This window comes from Gigantopelta aegis, unplaced genomic scaffold (assembly GCF_016097555.1).
Source record: "Gigantopelta aegis isolate Gae_Host unplaced genomic scaffold, Gae_host_genome ctg3407_pilon_pilon, whole genome shotgun sequence".
NCBI lineage: Eukaryota > Metazoa > Mollusca > Gastropoda > Neomphalida > Peltospiridae > Gigantopelta > Gigantopelta aegis.
The window spans coordinates 37,012-44,476 of record NW_024533328.1 but is presented as its reverse complement, the minus strand read 5'-3'; the positions used below and the strand labels follow the sequence as shown (position 1 = coordinate 44,476).

Genomic DNA, 7,465 nt, shown 5'->3' with positions numbered 1-7,465 from the left:
TAATAACCACCCCCTTATTTTACTACTTAAAAAGGTGATCTTAAATCTTACACCATTTGTTTTAGTAAGAAAAAGGAGTTAAATTTTGTTTGCTAAGCCAAGTCCTTAATTCATACCGAAAAGTCCAGCAGGCTTTACAGCTCCCAAGGTAACCATGGCAACCAATAATGAGGTCACATTCTGATGTCATAAATAGGAACGTGAACACGCATAGCAGCTGTTATCTGCACAGAGACTGCTTTTTTCCTAATTTTATTTCACATCCTTTGTTCGGCTATGAAACCATTATGGTTACGCTAAAACTGGTACAATAAGACAATGATGAAGAAGTGGTACAAATTATTTGTTAATAACTCAATTTGAAATATACTTATCCTATGAATGAAATATCATTAACTTATGCCATGAATTAATCAGTTTCTTGACATTATATTTATAGTGTTATGCCATGAATTGAAAACAGTTTTTGAACCATTATATTATAGGTTAAACCCAAATGCCTAAATGTTTGGTTTTTGCCTTGACTACGTTAAAAAATGTACAAGCTGTTCGCAATTATGACAAAAAGTGTCTTGATCTCACAATCTAAAAGGTGGAACGGATGTATTCAGATCATCTCACTAGGGTGATAAGGATCTGCCTCTTTATATCCCCTATCCTTCTCTTGTAATTGGTGGGCACTCACAATGTTTGTGGATTTGGGGCTCCGTATCGGAATGCGTGTAATGGTACTATTGAGCCGAAAAAATTCCTTTCTGAGCATCTTTTCTCTAATGAGTACCTTTCTCTGATACTTCCCCTTTATTAATGACAGCAATCAGTTAGCGTTGTAAATTGTAGACAGTCGATGAGCAATAACATGGTGGTCCTTCCCTTTCTACTTTGTCTAAAGCTTCTTGAACTATTTTCTCACTCTCGTGTCTAGAGCTGAAAGTAGCTTCATCAAGTAAACAGATCTTAGGGTCTCGTACTAAAGCTCGAGCTATAGCAATACGTTGTTTTTTGACCTCCACTAGCTGTGTTCCTTTAGATCCAACATTGGTAGCATAACCCTACAATCAAAGAATTAAACTAGTGAGTTTAACACACAAGTATTATTTACCTGAGGCAAAGTTTCAATAAAATTGTGAATATTAGCAGCTTTGGCTGCTTCAATAACTCTATTCACACTTCTCTAAAAATTAGCACCATAACGTATATTATCAGCAATAGAAGAAGTATCAATAATACAGTTCTTGTGATACAATACCAATCTGACTTCTTAACCAACGAATATTGAGATCTCGAGATCATATTCATGTAGGAACAAACTTCCACTCAAAGATCATAGAATCGTTCAATAAGTGCAACCACAGTACTCTTGCACTCCCACTAGGTCCAACAAGAGCCAATGTTTACCAGTTTAACATCAACAGAGACTTTTGTAAAACTGGTACATCAGGACGAGCAGGATAATTGAAAGCTACCTTCTAAGCTCTAACTGAGCAACAATTTATCCTAAAGAAAACGATATCATGATCTTTCCTCTATCTATCTATTTATTTACTTACTGGTTTTAGTCCTTCTTCAGAGATCCATCAATAACAGGTTCTCTATCTAACAATGCAAATATTCCTATTTGCAGATTGTTTAGCTTAGCATAATGGGAGCAAAAGATGAAGCTTGTCCAGTCTCCAATGGAACCAAATATAATAGCCAAGAACACAGTGATACGTCACTAAAACTCTCATGAGCAATGTGACCAGGTTGACGAGTGACTTTGATATGCACCAAACCCAAAGGCCATGGCAACCCCAAAAACTGGATCCCTGAGAAAACCCATATGATAAACCATAAACAGATGTATTACCCTGAGCACAAAAGGGCTAAATAAAAGATACAAATACCAGTATAATTATTTTAGAATTAGTATATTTCAGTATATTTTAGAATATCTCAGTATTCATTCAGTATGATTATTTAAATTATTATTTGGGTATATTTAGAATATCTCAGTATACTTCAGTATACTTGGATGAGATGTACCTGAATGGTTGGTGATTTCTTCATTGTATGCATCATAGAATTTTGCTCAATTCCCAATGAAGCTACGTACGCATGTTCTCCATAGAGTCCCTACAGCATCTGTAGTGAAAATATTCCCTAAAATATTAACTGATGATTAAAAATTTGGTTTTTTTTTCCAGCCTGTTCTAATGCTTTTTTTGTTGCTCCAAGCAGACCAGTGATAGCTTTAAGTTGTAGAAATCCAGCAATTATAAGAAATGGAACCAGCAGGAGAAGGACGAGGGTCAACATCCATGAGTATACAATAGCTATAATAACTGCTAGTATCATTCCAAGAAAAGATTCAATAAGTGTTCCCAAACGTGCACCTGTAGCCTAAATAGATGTCATTAAATTTTAAGTGAATACCTTTCAAATTTTTGAATGAGCCTTTTTAATTAATTACTTACTCCTTGTACACGAGATGCATCTTGAGATAATCTAGTGGCAAGGAATACCAGATGAGTTTTCTCTCTTCATCAAACCATGCTATCTCTTGTTGTAACATAGTTTTAAAAGACCACTCCCTGAGACGAGCTGGTAGGTTCTCACCAGCTTATAGTCATACACACAGACTAAATGATAAATCATTAAACGATGAACAATAACAACTGACTAGAATTACCTTAAGAAATACAGCAATCCCTGATACAGTACCCAGAACAAGAAACAATCCAGCCCATGGATGAAGTGCATCGAGGATTTGATCTGCTGGTCTAGTAAAAGACATCAAGTATTTCTCCAAAAGAAATGGCAAATGCTGGAAAGACAGATCCTAGTACTAAAGATCCAAGTAGTCCTAGACCTATTAACCACCATTCATTAGCATTAGCTTTTATACTCTTAACAGTGACACCTCCCCCTTATATCTTTGTCCCATTCTTCTCCTATAAGGAGAATAGAACATCACTAATTAATAAACCATAGAACAGGACTAACTAGTTTTTCTAGTCTTTTTTCTGATATTTTCTATTTCTTCTGGTTCATCAGTTGTAGTTGATGTTTGACGTAAACTTTGACGTTTGATTCTAACACTTGATGGAATTTTCTTTACCAGTGGTTCATCACGAGACTCTGAGGTTTTACGAGTTCGAGTACGTCTTCTTGTGAACGACGAGAGATATTCTTTTCAATAGCAAAGGCCTCACCAGTGTCACCATATGACTGAAAATAAAATGGATACATATCAGTTGAATGGACAGTACTTTACTTGAGCTTGACAAGTTCATAATAAAGTCCTTGGTTCTCATAAGGTCTTCATGTGTACCTATCTCAACAACACGACCATTTATCTATACCAGCTATTACATCAGCTGTTTGAATAGTAGACAGTCGATGAGCATAACAAATGGTGGTCCTTCCCTTTCTAGCTTTTATCTAAACGCTTCTTGAACTATTTTCTCACTCTCTGTGTCTAGAGCTGAAGTAGCTTCATCAAGTAACAAGAGTCTTGGGGTTTCGTACTATAGCTCGAGCTATAGCAATACGTTGTTTTTTGACCTCCACTTAACTGTGGTTCCTTTGTCACCAACTAGAGTATATAAACCATCAGGTAATTCAGGAGATAAAGTTATGAGCATTAGCAGCTCATGGCAGCAGCTTCAAAACAATTTCTGCCATAGTGGCATCTTCTCTTCCGTAACGTATATTTTCACCAAATAGTGGTATCAAATAGGAAGGTTCTTGAGATACAACTCCAATATTAGAACGAAGCCACTTCAGATAAAGATCTTTATGTCAAATCCTCCAATTGTAATCTATAATAAATTAACTAATAATTAATTATTAGGGTCAGACTGAGGTTGACTTACTTCACCACAGAAATGTCATAAAATCGTTGAATTAATTGAACGACAGTGCTCTTACCACACCCACTGGGAACCTACGAGGGCAACTGTCTGACCACTTTGACCTCTAAATCCAATCCATGAAGAACTTGAACATCAGTACGAGCAGGATAAGTAAAACAAACGTCTTGAAACTTTACAAAAGGCTCAAAGTAGCATCAGATTGACCTCATTTGCGAAGAGGAATCAATGGGTGGCTCCTAAATTCAAATAACATAATAAATATAATATTTTTAAAGCATTACTCTGTCAATAGTTTCAAAGACTTCACCAGCTGCTCCTGCTGCTGTGATAAGGTTCTCTGCATTAGGACCAGCTTGACCAAGGGAGAAGATGCACCAATAATTACAGCCAAAAAGAAAACTGCTAACATATCACCAGCCAAAACAAGATCTCTTTACTGATTAAAAACCCACCAAAACCTGTTTACTAATGAAAGTTTTATTTCAAAAAAAGTCACTTACCAAAGCAGCTATGCATAGTACTAAATATCATAAAATAGACAAGTCCAAAACTTAAACCAACAGAGGAAACCTTTTTGGCACAACTCGTCTAGCATCTCCAATTTAGCTTGTACCTTTAAGAAATGATGTCCATTATTATATAATACAGTTGATACTATTATTAGTAACAGAGGATCCAGAGCCAAATGTGAGTGGGATCACCTTCTAGTCATCAGGGAATACTTATAATTAATGTAGTGGTTTAATACCACCACAAAACCAGTCAAACCAATTTAGTACATTCCATGATAAACATTAAAACAAATTAATTAAGACATTTAGCTACGACCCACCTGTCTACTTCTTTAAAACTCTCCACCAAATGAGATAACAGTTCTCACCTGACGTGAGTACCTCCTCAGCTATAGCACCAGCTGATGCATAAAAGGCTGTTGTTCATGACTTGTAAAGGTTGTAGCAATCTTGAAAAGAGAGAAAGAGATCAATATTACTATTGTGTGCAAACATATTGTCATTAACAATTTACTAACAAAAGCAAACAATTGTTTATTATAAATAATACTTCGAAAAAAATAGCAGCAGATACCACCAAAAAAATGGAGTGAACACCTATTAGCAACAGAGTCAGCTGCCATCCTCTTATAAACCCAATTAAAAATCCAGCCCCAAATGTAGCTAAACAACTGAATTAAAAATAGACAATTTATCACCAATACCATTCATGTATCTTGTCAATGTCACTGTGTGTGTGTTTGTGTGTGTGTGTGTTATGTGACAGAGAGAGAGAGAAAAGAGCCAGTCACTGCTATATCACTAACTCCATTCCATTTACACAAGGTTTACAAAATACACAAAATACAGTAAAATAATCTTTCACACTAAGGTCTAAATGAGATAATATGTCCATATCCCACATAGGTGAAAATCAATAACAATAAATACCATATATCACATTAACTTACTATTGTATATATTAATATGATATATCTACATTACCGGACTATGGTAATACTAATATTATATATCTAAGACTACATTAACTACTATTGTAATATAATGATATATATGCATACATACTTACTATTTTAATATTAATATTATATATCTACATTAACTTACTATTGTAAGATTAACATTATATATCTACCTTAACTTACTATTGTAATATTAATATTATCTATAACTAACTTTACTATTGTAATATTAACATTATATATCCGACATTACTTACTATTCTAATATTAATATATTAATACTACATTAACTAATCATTTTAATATACTAGATAAATTCTCCCCTTGGATCAAATCAAACCAACCAATTTCTTGTTTTAATACTGAAGAGTAATATAACAGTCTAATCTTGTGTATTTGTCTTTCACAGGCCAGCTGAAATAGAAGATTATCTGTATATATGCAAATACGAACACGCCCACAGTGATAATCAGAAAAGATAGATTATCCCATATATGCCGTCAACTCCTCCTTCTCCATGATAAAAAGTGTAGTCACTAAGACAACGACTTTCTGAATTAAATTCTTGAAACCTCAGTTTGTAAACAACGACAAGCGTCAGTTGTAACAGGCATAGAGAAATCATTATTTGTTGCTATTTCTTGTAACCCCAAAAAGGAAGTTTGTAGGCCATTAACATTAGTGTTAGCATAACTAAACACCCAACACAACTTAAAACTTCTACAAATCACTAGCACTGATATTGGTGTTGAAGTATGTCTGAAGTATTAGGATATTAGGATCATCAATGTTGACTCTCGTTTGCACGGACATTTGGTGTTATAATTCTGTTATTAAACAGCTTCAGTAATATCTGCGATATTAGCTGTTTCATTGAATGTAAAATTTTGATAACTATTAGTGAATCTGCGTTCTGATACCACCAAAATACTTCCCGGGAGATGTCTCATGATTGCAAATAAGTGAGTTATGTCTCCAAAGACATAACATGGCTCCAGGTAGAGCACTGCCATGAAGTATAGCAGCTATAAAGCTGATTATTATCAATATAACATCAAAACCAGGTAGCATAGCGGAACTAGAACAGAAAAATGAAAGTTGAAAAGTTTAATACGTTAAAAATGACTAACCAGTTTGTGAGACAGGTACTGGTTTAGCTTTATATTCATTATCCTCTTCATTGTCTTTTTGCCAAAAATTTCCACTCTTTCTAAAAGGTCACGTGATAAAAATAATAAAAAAAACAATGTGTTAAATATTAATTTTTACTTTTTGTCTTTTTTGCTTGGAAGTACAAAAAACATCTTTTCATTCGACTCAGATACTCTGACTTTTTTCTTGGTAGGTTCATCTTTCCTCTCTCAAGACAGCTGGAGTACTAGCCTCGCAATTTTCCAAGTCTTGTTGCAATTCAATACTTTTATCATCTTCTTTAGCTTTGGAGGTGGAAGGTGAACAATTAGTTTGTCTTGACGCTGATGACTGTTTGCTTCCACCTCCGCTGTCCTGTGCTTCCTCAGAGACATTGTTAAGGACAGTTTTTCAAGCAGTACCCGCTTTAATGTTAAAATAACGGCCCTTAAAGCAAAAAAAATGTTAAAATTCGCCCAGTGTAAAACACCTTTTATACACGTACTAACCACGAACACGTGCTATCCATCGACATAATAATAATTAATAAATCAGTTGACTAGACGCTAATTTTAATAACTTTTCTTGTTTTTCAAGTGACAAGAAGCAGAACTACAATCTAACACTTTTAGGTTGCACAAATAAACAACACCTTAACAATATGTTAGTGAGAAATAACTGTACAAGACAAATAGAGACCAGACAAATACTCATAGATCATTACGAAGAAACAATGATAGAGACCAGGTCAGAACACATGCATTGAAATGAGCTATGATGAGTTCCATTATTGCAGGCCAAAGTCAAGTTCTTGTAAACTTTTGACAGAAAATCGAAAAGTATCTTAGTTACCAAGCTATATAAATGTGACTATATGCAAAACCTGCTGTGTATACTGAAGTATAGAGCAGGGGACTGCTTCAGGTTGCCTAGTAGTAACAATCCTCATCCATCAATGGTAGAAATTTATCCATCCCATCCATTCATTAGCTCCTTTCATCAA

The 7,465-nt window shown here is 34.6% G+C and overlaps 1 pseudogene; it reads right to left on the bottom strand.

The window, feature by feature from the left end:
• Positions 1–817: 817 nt before the first annotated feature.
• LOC121392145 lies at positions 818–6,857 on the bottom strand (annotated as a pseudogene).
• Positions 6,858–7,465: the final 608 nt, after the last annotated feature.